This window comes from Gavialis gangeticus, unplaced genomic scaffold (assembly GCF_001723915.1).
Source record: "Gavialis gangeticus isolate Ggan-Ray unplaced genomic scaffold, GavGan_comp1, whole genome shotgun sequence".
Lineage (NCBI taxonomy): Eukaryota > Metazoa > Chordata > Crocodylia > Gavialidae > Gavialis > Gavialis gangeticus.
In genome coordinates, this window is record NW_017728982.1 from 2,570,325 (window position 1) to 2,588,945 (window position 18,621).

The following is an 18,621-nucleotide window of genomic DNA, read 5'->3' on the forward strand; positions in this document are numbered from 1 at the left end:
TAGGGCTGAGACTCTTTGAGACAACCTGGGTCCGGGGACAGGTCTGCGCCTTGCAGCAAAGCAGATTTAGATCCCGGACTGGTTCTGACGCTGGATGGGGGGGACAGGGCCTTTCTCTGCAGTTGTGCTTGCTGTAAAGCAAGGGAAACTGAGAAGTCTGAAGTCCCCTCCCTCGAAGTCAGAGGGAAAGACACGGTTTTCCCGAACGCCCACCAAGCAGAGCGGTCAAGCCGTGCCCAGCTCCTTACTGGGGCGAAGGAGCGGAGGCGCAGAGCGCGCTGCCCAGCTGCAGCAGCAGGTAGAGGAGCAAGACGGCCAGACAAACAACAACAAACACAACTCGGCTTTCAAAAGTGGAGTTTGCACTGATCTCTCAGCGGGCTGGAGAGTTGGCAACTGGAGCACATTGTTAAATAGAAATGCTTGACCCCCCGCCCCGGATTACTGTTTAATGATCTGAACCTTGTGTGCCATTCTTCTAATCTATTGAAGATGTGCTTGCAGCTCACTTAGAGGGCAATAACATTGTGTTCCTGCAAGGGAGAAAGACATTTTATAATGGGGGATTTTCCTGCTCCGGTTTTATTTTTAGACCTGGCATTTGGGGAGGGAGAGAGGAAGGCAAGGACGGTGTTTATTTGTGGCGCGATGGACGTGCAGATGTCATTGTTCTGCGGCAGCGTTGTTCTCCCATTTAGATGATTTGCGATTCCAGTTTGTGCATGTTATTTGGACAGAGAAAGCAGCTTTTGCAGTGGGCATAGAGGATATTCTTACCCAAGCTATTCCAGGGACTTCAGGCTGGAGGGCACGTTATGCCTGGCCCAGACTCCTCGGAGACCTGCATGGGCCGGGATGTTGTAAACATCACATCTATACTGATGACAACAGAGCCCCCGTGGCCATCTCCGTGACAAGAGCCCACTGAGATCGTGTGGGCCTCATCTGTTACTAAGAGGATACTACTGTTTTCAAGTTTACTTGCTGCTGTAACTCTACGGGAGGCAGGGGAAGGCGACATGTCACCTGCTTGTTGTCATGCAGCAGCAAAAACTACAGGCTCCTTGGGATATACAGGCCAACGGGCCTGACAGAGCCAGTCACCGAGGTGGTGCAGGATAGGGAGGACGGTCGAGTCGGTGGCTGGAGGAAAACTGAGTTATTACGGTGCCTCCTCCTGCCATTCGCCTCTCTTCCCCCACCTCGTTGTCTGGAATGAAAAACAACTATTTGTACATTTATTGATTACCTGGCCCTTTTGGGGGGGAAAAAATGCTGGTAACCTTTACATGAAGGCTGCAGTAACTCTCTCCACGGATGTTCCAGCCACTGTCAGAGCTGCTTAATATTTGAGAGAGCAGAAATACCAAATCGGTTGGAATCGTATTTGCAGGCAGCATACCTAATTGGGTTCTTTCTTAATACTTTTTCCACCCCCCACCACTTTTCTTTCTTCCTTTTGAAATGGGAGGGAAGGAGACAATGAGGCAGACAGATAAGGGAGAGAGATAATGGGAAATAGAGAGATGAGGAGAGAGAACAAAGACGGGAGTGAAAAGCAGGAAGGGTACGGTAGTGCCGTGATGGTTGCACAATGGGATGGGGACTCTTCCAGCCAGCGAAGGGGGTGGGTTTAATTCTGCACCATCCTCAGATGCGAGCATTTGCAACGGCGGCTGTGTGAGACTCCCAAAATGTTTCCCATTTCCCAAAGTGCTGCTCAGGCTAAAGTCCTTCTGAAATCCATCTCTTGCCTCAGATGCCATGGCTACAGCAGCCCGTGGGTCTGGAGGCAGCACCACTGAAGTGAGGACCAGATTCAGGGGCAAAAGGGGAAGGCGGATTTTGGCCAAGGGAGTTAAAGGCCCTGCAGTGAGTCTGAACTGCAGGCAGGACTAGAACTCAGGCCTCCCTATGCGCATCCTTGTCCCTCCAGGACCAGACCATGCTGCCTCCATCGCCAGGTATTATCTTGACTTGTCAAGTGCTGTTAGGCCCTTAAGAGTAATGGTGTTGTTGGATGCATGTGAAACGATGCAGAAATAGTTTGTGAGGGCTCCCTTCAGCCACACACCATTATCTCCTTGGGGTTCCCTCTGAATACTGAAACGACCTGCTTTACCGGCACCGGTATTCACACCCAGCAAGCCACCAGGTTGCTACTAAGCCAGTGATTCTCAACTAGGGTGCCATGGTGCTGTTAGGTGCGCAAGCATGGGTCATGAGAAAAACCCAGAGATTTCAAATAGGAATCCATAGTGTTAAAAAATATTCTGACCTGCCATGGTTGGTCTGCGCTCTTTGCAACAGGCCATTTGCTCTGTCATTTTTCTGTAGTCAAAAAATGAGTGAAAACTAAGAGCTGGCATTTTCTGGGGAGTGCCTTAAGTCTAGCAAGGTTGAGGACCTCTGTACTAAACAGACCTGCTGGAACTGAGACTATTCAAGATCAATCCCTGGGGTGGGAAGGGGGTTAAAAAAAACCCTACAGAAGTTTATCAACTCCATTGAACAATCAATAAGCTGGAGGAAATCTCAATGAGTGCAGGAGTGCTCCTCTGGCAGGAAAAGCTGCTCAAACTATCAGATAAATTGTTTGCTGAGAATTAGCCACTCGGCTCCATTTATTAGGAGTCCTTTTATGGATGAAAAGATCCACCGCTCCATTAATTAAGTCTAAGAAACATATTCCTTGAGGCTGCCCTAAGGCTTGTATCCCAGGCAGCGCTTCTCAATTAAAGGTATTAATCTACACTGAAGTGGACTTCCAATCCTCGCTGTGTTTGTCCCCGGTCTATAAGTAATAACTCAATCACTGACCTCTAATTTGTAGGCTTCATTGAAGGTCATCGAATTGAATGTTTTTATACTAACCTTGGTGTGATTCGGCAGCCGATGTTAAACTTGACATTGATCATAGAGTCAATATTTGCCAAGTCTTTTATTTTGATCTCGTTGGCGCAGTCCGTGGGTGGTGTTTGTGTCTCGTACATTTGCTTTTTCTAATATCCAGTAACTTCATCCTTACACAATAGCTACTGATGCTCACATCAGTGATAGCAAGCTCTTGATACCAATCCTCAAAGCTGTCTCCTAGATACCCTTAACATATTCATAACATTGGTATTTATGTATTTGTCTCCCAAAAAACCCGCTTAACCTTGGGTGGAAAAAATTAAGGGAGGGGGGAAGAAAAAGGGCTGTGGTGATTAAAGAAAGCTCCGTTCATTTGAGCAGCATTAAATACAACTGGCATAATGACGACTGCAAGATCTGATAGAATATAGAGAAGGCTGCAAATAAAGGGCTTGTATTTTTCCCTGATGTAACATAATGGTCACATTTTTCTTTCACAATGGTTTTTCTGAGATAAAGAACAAATTATACTGATTTGATTGCTACTTAGAAATACTTAAAATTGAAAAAGACAGCAGGTGGGCATGGTTAGGAAGGACGGTTATTTTAGCATAACAGATGCATGCATAAAACATTGCAGAGCCAATTTTTTAATCGTGAGACCCAAAGAAAAAAAAATCTTCCACACACTTTCCTAGCAAGTTGGGGTGGGGGCATGATGAGTGTGGGCACCATCGTGTAGAAGCAGAGGAGATGGGGGGTTTCGTTGGAAATGGTATTTTCTGCCAAACGTTTGTTGCTGGAACAGCCTTTCTGTGCCTATCACAGAGAAAGCAGGACGATCTGCCTCTGTTTCCTTGCTCCATGAGCTTGTTTTGGAAAAGCCCAGCACGGGAAGTAAATCAGAGTGAGGCATTGACTGTAGGAAGTATTTCTTATGAATAAAGGCCATGCACAGGGCAGCAGTCTTGCAAAGGAGGTGAGGATGCCCCGTTCCCTGGGCTATTGGAAGTTAAACATGGATTGGACTGGATGGTGCAGTCCTGCCCTGGTTCCTTGGGTGTGGTGGGGAGGATGCGATCACCTTGGGGGTGGCACAATGTTAACCAGCCAGTTCTCAGTGTTTTCAGGGCTTCCTCTGTGTCTCAGACCTTGCTCCTCATCCTCTGACCCATGAGCAGTCCACTTTGCAGCTAACTCCCCCTTCAACTGGACTTCACCTCTACCAGCCAACACCGCTACCCTTCTTGCCATCCTGTCTTGCAACCATGTCCTTCTTCTGGAGCGACTTCTTTAGTCCGGGAGGGATGAGCGGTATCCTCCATGTCTCTTAGACCTGAAAGGGAGACTCCTTCTGCCTATCACTCACGTTTCTTCCTTTGCCAAGACTGGCTTGGTCCTCTGAAGGACCGAGAAGTACCAGTCATGGCTAACGGGCGTTTAGCTTTTTCTTTGTTACTGCTTCACTGTTATCCCTCCATCATTTTTGTTGCTCTTTTTGGTGCCTCCTCCAGTTTCTCAATCTTTTTTTGGCAACAAGTGTCCAGAAGTGGAGACAGTTTCTGGCTGATGCTCTGCCCGATAGCCTCCCTTTACATTGGCTGCCCCTAAAAGTGAACCGCCTAGCAGAACACAGGCCATGCTGAGCAAAGCAGTCCTGGATGCCCCGGCCAGAGCAGAGCAAACCCTCCGTGCCCACCTGAAGCCCTCCATCAGGATGTGAGCCAGTGGCAGGATTCAAGCACGTTTCCAGAACAGAAATAATTTCCTCTATAAATCATAGTTTATCTAAGAACTTGGAGCGCTCTGCAGGGGTGTAACATTTGTCACACAACAGACTATTTGTTACCGCTTTGCCTAACTAAAATTGAATCGTGTTGAATGCAATCTCGTTGTAGCTCTGTGAGGCTGCCAGAGAGTCTCTCTTGCTCTTTTTTTAAATGATGGGCTGACATAGTTGTCTAAATAAATGAGAGCCTTCCACCGTTAACTCCCTTCAAAACTGCTGCGTGGCTGGAGAAGGGCGCCGGCTTAGCTAGCTTGGCTTCCCAACGCCAATGGGGCCTTTTCCTGGATTGCAGAAGCAGCACGTGTAGCGGTGAAAACAAAGCTGGCCTGGTGCTCGGAGCAATGGGCTGGGATCCTGGAGACCCAGCTTTAGTTTCGATCTCCCCTGCAGACCTGCTGTGTGACCCTGGACATGTGACTTAGGATGACACTGTCATAAGTGAGGTAGGGAGAATGTGACTTTGAGGAAGGCTGGGACGATGTAGCTGGGGCTGGTGCTGCTTTGAGCAGGGGGGTGGACTAGATGTGATCTCCTGAGGTCGCTTCAACGCTCCTTGCCTGTGATTATAAGACTAGGAGATTGGGTCACTTCTGAAAACAGGATTTGGGATGCTATGTCACTTAGTGACTCTGAAAATGTTACTATTAATCGCTTTGTGCTGCATTTTCCCCAGCTACCAAATGGTCAGGATGATGCTTCTGAATGCAATGGACAGCTGGGATGCATCCAGTAATGTCCACAAGATGCACTGGGGCGAGAGGAGGGCAGAGAAGTACCCAGGTAAGCCACAGCATGGTTGTAGGCTATGCACAGATGGGCGTGGGTCTCTCTTCCTTTCCCTGTACTAATGCCAAGAAGGACAGGAGGAATAAGGACAGACAGAGCATGGTACAGCTGTGCTGTGCATCAAGAGGGGAAGTATATTCTGCAGTTAGGGTAGGAGAGTCTAATACAACCTAAATGCTGGGAAGTCCATTGCTTGATATATTTTCAAGGAGAAAGAAACTATAAGCAAGTGTCCTTTAGGGAACCATCACGAGGGTCTGGCAGTGGGACTAAGACATGCTATGTGATGGCAATATGCCTGGGGGATGGTCCCACCATGAAGAGTTTCTGACCATCAGATGAAGTGGGAGAGTATTTGCTGTATGGAAAAGAGGCACTTGAAGAAAGCTCTCCATTGTTGCTTTTTATTCTTACTATTCCTAAGATTAAAACAAAAATCACTTGTTTGCTGAGAATTGCCCTAATAAATATGCCTTAGAAATGACTTGGTAAACCTTAATTACTTAATAAAACACCATATATAAAGTAAATGCATCACTCAGTAAATCAATTAATTAGTATTTAATTGCTGGAAATTGCTATCAGTTGCTGAGCATTGCTCCAAATTACTCACCAAATGGCCAGCCTTGTTTACTGCTATAAATAATGTCATGGGCTTGTTTGCAGGAGATCTCCCTGCTGCCCAGCCTCTGGGTTTTGCTCAGCAGGGAAGGCCATGCCCTGAGGCTGATTTCTCAGGTCCATTCCTCCCTTCCTGCACTGCCACCTATGCCACCGCGGCCCACGGAGACCTGAGGCAAGAGTGGCATGCGTGTGATCAGGCCTGCGTGCGAGTGCAAAGAGAAGCCGCGGGGCTGGGGTCAGGCTGCAGTGCATCTCCCTGCCCATGCAGGGTAAATAGCAGCTCTGATCCCAGCCCTGGCAGGGGTGCACCAGGGGAAAGGAGGTAGGCGGTGAAGGTGGAGAACTGTTTCCGGCTTCCCCAGCTGTCATACCACATGTACAGCACTGAGGTTCAACCCCAGGGCCTGCCGCACTACAGATACAGTCCTCTCCGACTTGAGCAAAAGGTCTGTGATCCGGACGATACCCGTAAGAGCTGCACCAAGGCTGTGAATCTGTCTAGGGTCAGGGCTACTTTTTTCTCACTTGCGATATGCAGCACCCGATGCAACGGGGCCTGTAGGAGCGGCCCCGATGGCCCCAGCATCTGCAACCCCAGGAGCTGATCGATTCTCTGTCCTGGGCATCTCTGAAGACTTTCTATCTCCTCACCTTACAATGACCTGTGGGGACTTTTGAGTTCCTTAAAAACTCTCTTATTATTGTCACTGGCCCCCTCCTTCTCCCACCCCTCCTTGACCCCATGCATGATTCAACCTTTTAGTTACCCAAGGAGGACCAGTACATCCTGATATCCTCCAGTGCTCCCATGCTGCAGCAGCACCTCTCAGGGGGGTGTCCACCAAGCCAGGCCGTGAAATAGGCAGTTTCAGGGATGGTCCCACTGGCAAAGCCCCTGCTGAATTTGATAACAGATGGAGCTTGGCCTAAGGTTTGGGTTTTAAATTTTAAAACATGCATTTCGGGCTTTTGTCTTGATGAAAATCCAAGTTTGGAGGGGTTTTTTTCCTTCGGAAAATTCTTGGTGGAAATGACTTCCTCTGTTTTAATTTAAATTTTTCATGTGTGAGGGGAAAGCACTTCCCTGCTGGATGCAAAGCAAATCCATTCTGACTGCAGTGTCTCGTGTTCACAGATCTAAGCTGCACCCAGAGACCCCAGTCAGGGGTTTTGCTGGGGTTTGGTTTATCTGGCTTTATTTATTTTTTTTCAAGCTGCTTCGGACTGTAATACACAGATAAAACCCCAGTGAGTGTCTCTTCCTCACGGGCTCCTGGGAAATCCCGAATATGTGCCCCTCGCCCTCTCCAAAATGGGTTTAGACCAGGTGGAGTGCCCTCTGCATGCACAGACTGAGAAACGATGCTCTTCTTTCCTTTCAAGAAAGCCCTGAGCAGCCTCTGAGACAAAACCCCTCCATAATCAAGGCCAATTTTCCCCCAGGAGGTTGCAACTGCTGGTGCTGCCCGGTGGAAGCAGAGGGCCTGGGTGTGTGCCAGACCTGGAGGAGCTTGTAGCAAAGGCCTCTGCTCATTTTGAGGCAACTGGTTGATGCAGGGGCCTGGCCACTGCCACTGACTCACTGCGTGACCTTGCACAAATCCACCGGTAGCAGTACCACGGACTCCCTTTTCCTAGGGTCTGGGAGAGGTCGTGCCCCTCTGCTGCACCAGGGATGGCAAAGTCGCCGATGCTTCCCAGACTGGATCGGGTCTGCCCATGGCAAGGATCGGAGGTTACAGCCTCTCCCCTCCAAGAGGTAGTTCCAGCGCCTGCCAGGGTCATTGGGAGAAGAGCACTACTTGATGCACAGAGCGACGGGAGGCAAAGGCAGGCAGCACAGCACAGCCTAATAGCCACTGCCACAATCGGAGCCAAAAATATGAGCAGCCAGTTGCAAACAATGAGTCGCATCTGGGTCTTCCCTACCCCAGCAGAGAGATCTTGCAATGGAAGAGTGCTGGGCCTCGAAGGGGCTGCCAAGTCAGAGACAGCAGGCTCACTTACAGCAAGGGAAACACAGCACAAGCATTTCTGAGGTCTGGGTGAGTCTGCTGAGAGGAGCAGGATAATGTTGTCAAAACTGTTCTCGTGTGCTGAGGCACCAGTCCCAGCTGGGCGGGAGCGGTGTTTTTGCTTAATTCGGTGCTGAGTTGACCTGCAATAAAAGGAGGTCATTTTGTTTAAAGCCAATGATTTCTTTAGCACTTTGTGCTGTCCTCATCTAGAGGTCTGCCTGGGAGAGCATGACAGTGCTGCTCCATGAGGACCCTTGCTAGCTAGCAGCTCGTGAGTGCTCATGGACTAACGGGAAGTTTTCAGCACTAGGCAGGCTGGGATAGTGGGGGAATAGCCATTAATAAAATAGTCCACTGTTTTGACTAGGCAAGCATTATGTAGCATTGTTTCTGTCCCATGGCCGGATGACCATAATGCCTAGGGCAGTGTGGGGTTGTTTTTGCCCCCCAGTTTCAATGTCTCCCCACTCCAAATGGACATTGTCCGAGCAATTTGCAATATTTGCTCTATACTGGCCGTTTCTGCAAATGTTGCAGCCAGTAAACCTGTCTGCTGGGATATTCACAGGGGGAGTTTTCATGCTCCTATTGTGCTCAAGCTAAACTAATTCATTTAGAAATTTTAATGCACGTTAACGGCAGTATTTCCCCCCCCCCCAGTATCAGCCTTGCTATTGTGCAAAATTGATTTTTCTGCTTGACTCTGTAAGCCCACTTTCATCCTCAGTAATAAAAATGAGGATCACCCAAGTGCTGATGAAGGAACTCCTTGGAATATCTGCTGCTCTTTCCTTGGAGCTGGGTCTCAGACTTGTAATTGCATTCCAGTAGGCATCTTGATTTGCTTCAAAGAAACCAGTGCTGTGCTCTGTCCTTTAGGGCACCAGGGAAATTCCCACCTGTGCTGCTAATACCTTTTTACTGATGATCTACAGCTGGGATTTTAGCTTGACCCAAAGGGAGTTACACTCTTAGCTCCCATTGAAATATACTGACTTTGGGCTGGTTAGACTTATGTGCTCCTTGAAGCATGGACAAGCCTCTTGTTCTGTGTTGACTTGGCTCTTTTTTTTTTTTTTTACCATTAAAAAGTGCAGGCAGGAAAAGATCATTTTCAATGGATTTTCTGTTCTGAAAAAAGTTTGGGAAGCGAGGTTCAAAATTGCAAAAATGCATCATTTTTACATGTTGTACAGGAAAGAAGTTTCTGCCTTTCCTATAACTTTTGACACTTCACTTAATTGCGAGAGGAAAAAATGTTGAAAGCAAGATAACTTGTTTAGAAATGATCAGAACCAAAGGTCTCAGGAGAGCCCTTCTGAATTTATTGCAGACTTTGTGTTCCTGACAGCTTTTGCTATTTCCAGTTTTCATTCCCATTCAGATTGGGATTTTTTTCATTTGGAAAGCACAAAAAGTCTTGGGAGATAAGAAAATGTTCCCACTCGGCTCTCCGAGGGAGCTCTCATCCCAGACTGACGCTCCTAACTTCGACTGCCCAAAACTCCCTTTGGCTCCGCTGTAAATCTCGGGCTCAACAGCTCTCTCTACTCCATTTATACCATTTGTTCTCCCTCTTACATGTTTTAATCACTCTGGACTGCACAGTTTAGCTGCTAAGACTGACCTCTGCTGCACAGTCCCTTTCCTTTGCTGGTTCTCATTGCCTTTCCCTCGGACTGCTGTATTAGGGTTGCAAACAGGGCAAGGGACTATTTCAGTTCAAACCAAAAAGCTCTTTGACTTGTTTCTAAAGCAAACTGTGAGCATCGTGCAATACAGCTTAGGTGTCCTTAGATTTTTTTAAGGCCAGAGGAAACTGTTGGATCATCTAATCCGACCTCCTGTTTAACCTAGGCAAGAGCATTACTCCACAACCACAAAAGAAGGGAGCCTCCTTTGTGGGTCTCACCTACCAAAGAAAAGGAGGAGGACGGAGAGCAGGAGGGAGGGAAGACCCTGAACTACCCACTGAAGTAATTTATTATACATATCATATGCAGACAGGAGGAGCCACCTGTTACTATAAAACAGATTTGTTCGGCTGCACGGCAAATCTGCGAGTTAGCAGAGGGAGCGTGTGTGCATGTGTCTCCCACACTTCCAAGGGCACTAAGAAGAGAATACAAGCCTGATAAAAAGTACAGATGTAGCCAATTAAAACCTTTCCCCATCCACTAAGCAGAGACTTGGTGGCTAAAAGATCAGAGGTGCATGTCATGGATCCCTATTAAAGGAAAAGGGCATGGGGGAAGGGACCTGCGGGGTCTCTCCCAGTCTGAGGCAATCCAGGCGGCTCCTTCTGCCGCGGTATCAGCACTTGACTGCAATGACAAACCCCTGACACGAGCAGAAGGAGCTAATTTTAGTCTCTCTCATTTTCTCTCTCTTTTTTTTTTTTTTTTAAATCCTGCCTGTCCTGTCGCATTCACTGGGGCCTCCTATGAAAGTATGGATTTGTCTGGCTTTTTGTGTTTAATCCCGAATCTGTCAGGCCTTGTTAAATTTGATGGGGCCTGAAAGGTCTGGTGTTAAGCAAATACACGGTGACCAGAGCCTTTGATGAGAATCAAACTGAAGCCTAATCCTAAGGTAATGGCTTTTGCCGTAAGCCAGCAAGGCCCCTGGATAAATAAGGGAGGCAGGGCTGCGAGCGGGCTGGAGAGAGCGCTGAACAATGCCACACTGCCACTCACCTTTTCTTCGGGACCGTTTAAAGCAGCAGGCCTTGGGTGGCTTCATCAGTCTGTGAATCCATCGCGCCCCCCCATTGGGATGCCGGTAACACCCCCCCCCATGCTGACCCCAGCAGCCACTTCTGTCACTTCATCTCACGTCCCCAGTCTGTCTGATTCAAGCACTGGGGGAAATATTGAGCAACTGGAGCTGGTTAGTTGTGAGGGGAGCAGCCCTGCACCCATGGGGTGCTGGCATGGTGGAAGTAAAGAAGATTAACCGCCATTCTCCTTTCCAAGCAGGCTGGAGGTTGAGGATTGGCTCTTTTGAAACCTTTTGAACATGGAAATGTTGGCACTGAACCCCATAGAAATAGATTCACAGATTGTAAGGCCGGAAGGGACCTCAGAAGATCCTCGGGTCCAGTCCCCTGCACCAGGCAGGAAAGATGAATCGTCTCCAGGCTGCTAGCAGAGAAAGAGGATGCTATCAGGGATGTTGCCTGAAAGTTAGGTGGGACCTGGGGTTGTAGGGATTGGAGGGTCCCTAAGGGGAGCTGGGTGCTGGGAAGGGCTGGTAGAAAGCCGCTGTTTGGATGCAGAGTGCTGCCCTGCAATCCTGCCCTTAGCTGCAAGGCAAACAGTGGAGGGCAATTTGTGCTAGAAAGCTTGTGTAAATACAGTCCAAGAAAAGGGATCCCCCCAAAAACTCCTTGCTGCTTGTACAGGGCGAATGTGAGTGTTCAGTTTCCAAAACAATGGGGTTTCCAGTGGCTGGGCGGAAGCCAGGGCAGGTGAGTTCCCTCCTACCTGGGAAAGGTGTCACCTCGCTCGGGAGCTACAAGCTGCATTGGATTTTGAGCTGAAAAAAGTGCAAGTTGGGGGAGGAGTGGGAGCACGTGGCGGGGGACTTGCAGGTAATGTACTGCTATTGGGCAAACTGTTTTTATATCCACAGTTCAGACCTCAAATTACCCCGTGCTCCTCTGCAATGCTCTTCGCTTCGCCTCGCCTCTCTAGGGGGGTGTAGGTAAGTGGGACCTGAGGAAGAGAGGTTCATGTGACCTGAGTCAATTAGACTAATTAGAGAAATGAGTGTCAGTTGTGGCCCTCCAGGCCCCTAACCCCGTGCTCAGCATCCTCCTTCCCTTTCTCTACCAATATGGACCTCTACGTTGGACCATCCTGTACTATTTTAGGTATTGACTAAGTGACAGCAATGAGAGCTTCTCCTGCACCCCAGCCCCCTTTGGTGCTCACCACCCTCAGCCCTGAGCGGTCTGATCCAGGGGACTTGTGTGGCTTTCTGAGACCGGGTTCTCGATGTTCCCCCATTGCTGCACATAAGCGTCTCTTCCCTTTCATTGCCTCTTTCCAAATAGAGCAGGAAGAAGCTGTCATTCCAGCTCTGGCTGCTTCCCAGGGGAAGGCTGCTGTGAAGAGTGCTATGGTATCTGATTAAACATTCATGCAAAAGATATAAACACTTTGCAAAGAGATGCTTAAGCAATCAAACGCTCCAGGGGGTGGGTTACTGCATGATAACCATGCACCCTGGGGGCTAAGAGACATTAAAGGTTGCCTGGTGCCTTCAGTGCCCTGGATGCGTGCCTTTACATCACGAGAGCCCTTCCCTTGGGTCCTGCTATTGCCATGGGGTAGCTCAGTTTGGTCTTTTTCTTTTTATTTCTCCTTTGGTTGTGTATGCATGTGCATGTGTTTTACAGTCCTGCTTTTTCTCCACATCAGAGACAACTTGACAAGATGTAAACTGTACAAAATGCAGCAAAAGTCCCTTTTGGGCTCTGGGAGCTGGCTCCAGAATGGCTCTGTTCACGGTCACTGTGGGACAGTTAGTCCAGACTGGGTCTAGGACTGTGAAAATACCGCTTGGCTAAATGTGACCTGTCTCAAGCCGGGGCAGAGTGATGCGAGGGACCGCTTGTGCGGAGGGAGAGGGATGGTTCAAAATGCCGAGATCTTTCTGAACCACAGTGCAAAGGCACAAGAGTGGCGTGAGATGCCTGCAAATCCCTTTCATTTCAGAGATGAGCTTCTGCACAACCTTGGAGCCACCCTTCGGAAGGTGAATTCAGGCCTTCACCCAAACATAACATGAGGCTGTCCCTGCCCCAAAGCTCTCGCCACCAAATGCATGGGGCAACTTGGCCATCGATCAAATTAATCACCAGAAAGAAACGCCCTCTCCCTCTCTGGGAAATAAGAAGACAGACAGCGTCATACAGATTCTCCATGTGCCACAGAAAGTCCCTGCTCGGACCGGGTTATCTAGTAGGACACCAGGTGCTGGGAAGATGGGCAGCACCAAAGGTATTTTATCCATCTGGAAGCTCAAACCGCGGGGCCATGAAATTGCTGCGTCTATTTGTTACCGCTCTCTATTCTCTGGCATGAGCAATATTCCCATGCAAGGGCAGGGAGAGAACATCTCTTTCCTCACTGGGGTAATGTTTTAGTCTTCCGTTTTATTCATCTACCTTTCATCTCAAGCCTGCAAGCCTATGACAGTAGCTTTTAATTAAGTGAATATTACCGGACATGTAATTGGAATTCAGCATTAAACATTAATCTGAAAAGCAATGAGTCTTGAAGGGAACGGTCACGATTACCACAGCTCCCACCTTGTTTCCACCACCTGGTGGACGAGGACTCAGTTTTCCCAGGGACAAATGCCCCTTGGTCCCTTGTGGCTTCCTTGCTGCAGCTCCTTCCCCCGGGGATCTGGGATTTTGGCCTTTTTGAGAAATTCAGTTCTGGGGAAAAGCAAAACTTTTCTGTTTCTAGTCTTAGTTTTGCTGGTGTCAGCCTGGCAGGTTTGTGATGCAGGGGTCGGCAGAGGGCTCTGACCCTTCACAGTGCTAGTCATCTGGGAGCTGGGACAGTGTCAAAATACAGTACGAGACTGGGAGAGAAGATGCTGAGCCAGCTCCTGTCTGCAGCTACTCAGATGGTAATAACTGCATCAGCATGGCAATGGTTTCGCACCAGTGTTCCCATTTGCTTCTTGCACATCGTTCACCTTGGAGGGTCAAATCAGACTGTCAGTCGAGTGAGCTTCCTCAATGTCCACCTTCACGTCCTGCCTTCGCATTCCTCTTTGCTGTGATGCTTGCAGCCAGCTTGACAACTGGGGCTGCTTGTACACGGCACGGGGGGTTACTTTGGTTTAATTCTCCCAACCAGTGTGCCCAGACCCCTGCTTGTCACACAAACCAGCATTGTCTCGTTGTCCCCTGTGCTACCTCACGTGTCTGTCCGTGCCCTCCTGTCGGATCCTTGCATTGGAGATTGCAAGCTGTCCGGAGCAGGACCCTCCTTCTCTTTCCATGTCTGTACAGCACCTGGCACGGTGAGCTCCTGGCATGAGAGTTGGGTTCCTAAACACCCCTTCCCTGCCAGTGATAAATGGTTGAGAGAGTCCTCTGGGTTTGGGGCTTGCTTGCAGGTAGCTCAAGAGTTTGGTTTTAAAAGCAGAAGGTAATGCACACCTATTTCCCTTCTCCTCTCCAGTCCCATTCTCATTTGAATGTAAGTACAGATGGATCCTGTAAGCCGTTAGCTTTGTGTTACCTTTCCCCGAGATGGGACCTAAATTCCTTGACAGTGGCTGGGATTTTCAAAATTAATTCAGTGGTATTGAGTGTCCAGCTTCTTTTGTCCTTCAGTGGATGGGGGATGCCCCATTCTCTTAAGAGGGGATTATTAAAGGAGCTTGCATCTTTCAGCACGGTGCTAAGGGCTAGGAGTGTGTAATCTGGAAGTCATTTGCTGGGAATAATGTTCATAATCATAATGGTTCTTCAGTCCTATGAGCATTGTTACATATTCTGTTGTGTCCATAGATGACTACCTTTTATATTCATTATCTCCACAGATTTGCATAAATACAGCTGCATCCCTTCTATACAGGACTCCCATAACAGACCTTCAGGCAATCATCCATGTCTTTACTGAGGCATGCAAGAAAATGGGACTGATGTTTAACATTCAGAAGACTAAGGTCCTCCATCAACAAGCTCTTAATGAACAGTCCCCAGCTCCCGTAATTCAGACTCATGGGGAGACTCTGGAGAACATCGAGTACTTCCCGTACCTCAGAAGCCATCTCTCATAGAAGAGATCGATGAAGAAATTCAGCGTCACCTCAAATGCGCAAGTGCAGCCTTCGGATGCCGGAGGAAACAGGTGTTCAAAAATTATGACATCCGATCCGAAAACAAGCTCATGGCTCATCCAGCACTCATGATCCCCACCTTACTGTGCAGAGTGGAGATGTGCACAACATACAGGAGACATCTCAAGTCACCGGAGAAGTACCATCAACACTGCCCGTGGAAGATGCTTCAAATCCAGTGGGGAGACAGATGCACCAACATTAGCGTGCTCTCTCAAGCAAACACCACGAGCATTAAGATGTTCATCAACTGACGTCAACTTTTCTGGGCCAGCCACATCATCCAGATGTCCAACTGCAGACTCCTGAAGCAAGTTTTCTTCCCCCAGCTCAGTTGAGAGGAGGGCAGAGAAAGAGCTTCAAGGACATCCTCAAGGCCAACTTGAAAAAAAAAATGCAACATTGACATCAACTCGTGGGAGATTTGCCCAGGACCACCCCAAATGGAGGAAGAGTCTGCTGCAAGGATCTCAGTACTTTAAAACTTTACAATGACAGCACGAGATGGAAAAGCAGGGGCAGCAGAAACAGCGTATCGCAGACCGAACCAAGAACCCAGAGCCACCCACCCCGCACGGAAATATGTGCCCGTGTTGCAAGGGTCTGTCGATCCTCGATTGGCCTCGTGAGCCCTCTTCGTGCCTGCGGATAAGACAATCGTGGAAGACCGTCATCCTCGACTGTGAAGGATTGCTGAAGAAGAGCACGCTGAACGCTATTGAAATGTTCTCGTCGGTCTCTTAAAGGACCAAGTCTTCTTCTGTGTGATGGTTAGAAAAGATCAATAGGCCAGTAGTACATCCTTCTTCCTCAGTGTTCCCAAGAGCTCAAAAATCATGAGTCAGGAAGTCCTCCTCCCTCCCCCCTTCCTCAAAACCATGAGATCTGCCTTCAAAAACAAGAGATAAATACGGCTTCATTTGCCTTCTGTTGTGAATGCATGGAGGGTTAATATATTCCAGCCTTTCTCTGGAGCCGGAAGGGTTAGAAACTTAATATTTTAAATCAAAGCTCAGGTAATGACCCAACTGGAGCAGCTGGGGATTTAAGAAAAACACAGGATTATTGGGAGAGCCGGCAGCTCCACTTCCGGTTAAAGCGCTGGGTGACAGGCAGTGGGTCTTAACGCTTTCGTAGCCCATCACATTTGGGGCACTGCATGTGGGTCAGAGGGCTCTCCTCTCCCTGCGTGAGACATGGGTTACAGCTTTACTTTAATTGTATACAGAGAAACCACTTAGTCAGCTAATGATGGTGCACTCATTAAGCAGGTGATTTGTACTAAGCAATTAGATCAGGGTCCTACAACCAGCCATACCATTGCATTACGACACTGGACATGGAGCATTTGGGGAAGAGCTGCTGGGAGATGAGGGGAGGGGACAGAGGGCTTGCTTTGCCTCCCATCTGCTGATAAAAGACCCTAATTTGCAAATGAGGGCTGCAATGAAGACGTAGCCTTTCCCATCCCCATATAAAATAGTTTTCTTTGCAAATTGAAGTAATTCGTTGCGCCTCTTCAGACAAATATGCGCTAGCGCATTGTTATTAATATAGTCCCTGCTTTTAATTTGCTTTTTCTACAGCTAATTACCTATCAGATAAAGAATTATCTACTGTTTCTTATGCATTGAATTGCTGGCTGTTTGGTAAGCAAAATGGAGCATAGGTAGAGCTGGTGCTGGAAGGGTCTGGTCTCCACATCCGAATGGTACGTCGTACTGAATAGGAGGCTGCTCGTGCATCGCTTGCTTGCCTTGTTGGGTCTCTTTGGAGCTCTTCCAAGCCCCCTCGATGTCATTTCTTTGCTTTGCAGTGAGTCCAGGCAGGAGTCCGTGTAGCTTCTCAGCTTGAATGAAGGTGGTGAAAGGGTTTGATCGTAGGAAATGGGACCTTTTCTTTCAAGTCTGGGCCAGGTCCAAAGTAAGTGACAGAGAGAAGTTCCTCCTGGAAAGCAGACCCATGTGAAGGGATGCAGCCAGGTGCCAAGAGGTTGGTTGCAAAACTACCATCTTTAGTGGCGGGCTTGGCTCCCTCGGCAGCAATATCTGAAGATGACAACTAAGTAGGCCATTAGGAAAAAGTTCCCTTCCCCCCTCCAAATCAGGGGTGCAACTCATTCCTGTAAGAGATGTTGCTCAGGTCTGATCTCAGTCCAGGGCCACATTAAATGATAGCATTAAAAACAAACTCCCTTCTTGGTAATGTCTCCTTCCATATAGTCCTGAGTGGAGACACAGTGAGGTACATGGTGGTACAATGGGTAGCAGAGGGAAGCATCCACTCTTGGGTGTTCATCAAACATTTTTTGGAAGGGAGGTTTGAATAGCAGGCATAGTCCTGAGAGCATCCCTGAGCCACCAGAACAATATTGTGGGGGAAAAACTAGCCATATTTTAATGCACTAGAAATTCAGCTGGGGTAAATCTGCCCAGACAGTAGTCTGCATATGGATTGCAATGCCTTGTGCGTGAGTATGGACATATGAAAGAGCCCATAACCACGACATCATCTAAAGGCTCACGGATGTCCGGGAGAGTCCAGCTAACTTCATGGAAATGTAACTGTTTTATATAATCCTGAAAATACAAGCAAGAATAAGACATTGCCCTGAACCCCTTCTACCATGGGAACAATATCAGTGCTCAGATGCACGGATCGATTAGATACATGGCCCTGATTTAAGTTGTGGAGGATTTAGAGAGCCCAGCTACTCTGATTACGGCGGTATGATTTGTGTACTGTACAAGAAATGGTATTATCTTTACTAGCAGGGGATGTATCTTACCAGCCATCAGTAATTTCTTGATTCAGGATCAAATTATTAATCTCCTAGACGTTTTAAGGTAAGGAACATTGCGGGGGCAGGAGGGAGGGACCAGCTGTGGGCGTTGAATACAACAGCACCCAGCTCCGGGAATGCTAGGCCTATCTCCTACGCTCATCTTTGATGAATGGTATTCATATAGCATCCCCATTTAACACTGTATCAGTTCGTCTGCTAACAAAACCCTTGCACAGAGCAGACAGAGCTAATTTCAGTGCTTTGTGTGGAGTTCGCATTGGCCTCTTCCAAATATGCCGAGGACGGAGGGAGTTAGCAGGCAGCTGAGATTACAGAGAGAGTGAGGTTTTACCCAAGGCGGCTCTGGAGGACAGCTATACGGCCAGCCGCGGATTGGGGTACGGAGGCCTGTTAATGGGCAGAGGAAGAACTGGCACCTGTGGGCAGCCACGGGGAGACGCATGTGTGCAATGAGTTTGGTGGGTCTCCGTGCGGTCCTCAGTAGACACCTATCCACAACACACGTCTGGGAGCGTATCATTGTCACGTGTTATAGCTGCTTATAAGCACTTCAGGGGAAGGTAGTCTGTATAGCTATAAGAAATCTTCTGATCAGTTGGACTCTAAAATCACCTATCTCTCATTTATTAGGCCCTTTTAAAAACTATTTATATCAGGAGCTGCTTTGAACTGTGACAGTAGTATCCCTGATTTTTCTGTGCTTCGAAAGAGGGAACCCGTAGAAGACAGGAGAGGGGGATAATTTCCCTTTAAGAATCTAAAGGGAAATAAAAACATGCTGCATGAAGCTAGAAAGCATCTTGAGATGGCACCAAAGAGAAACTATGGAGATGGTCCTGCCTGAGAGAGAAGTGCTTTTTTTTTTTTTTTTT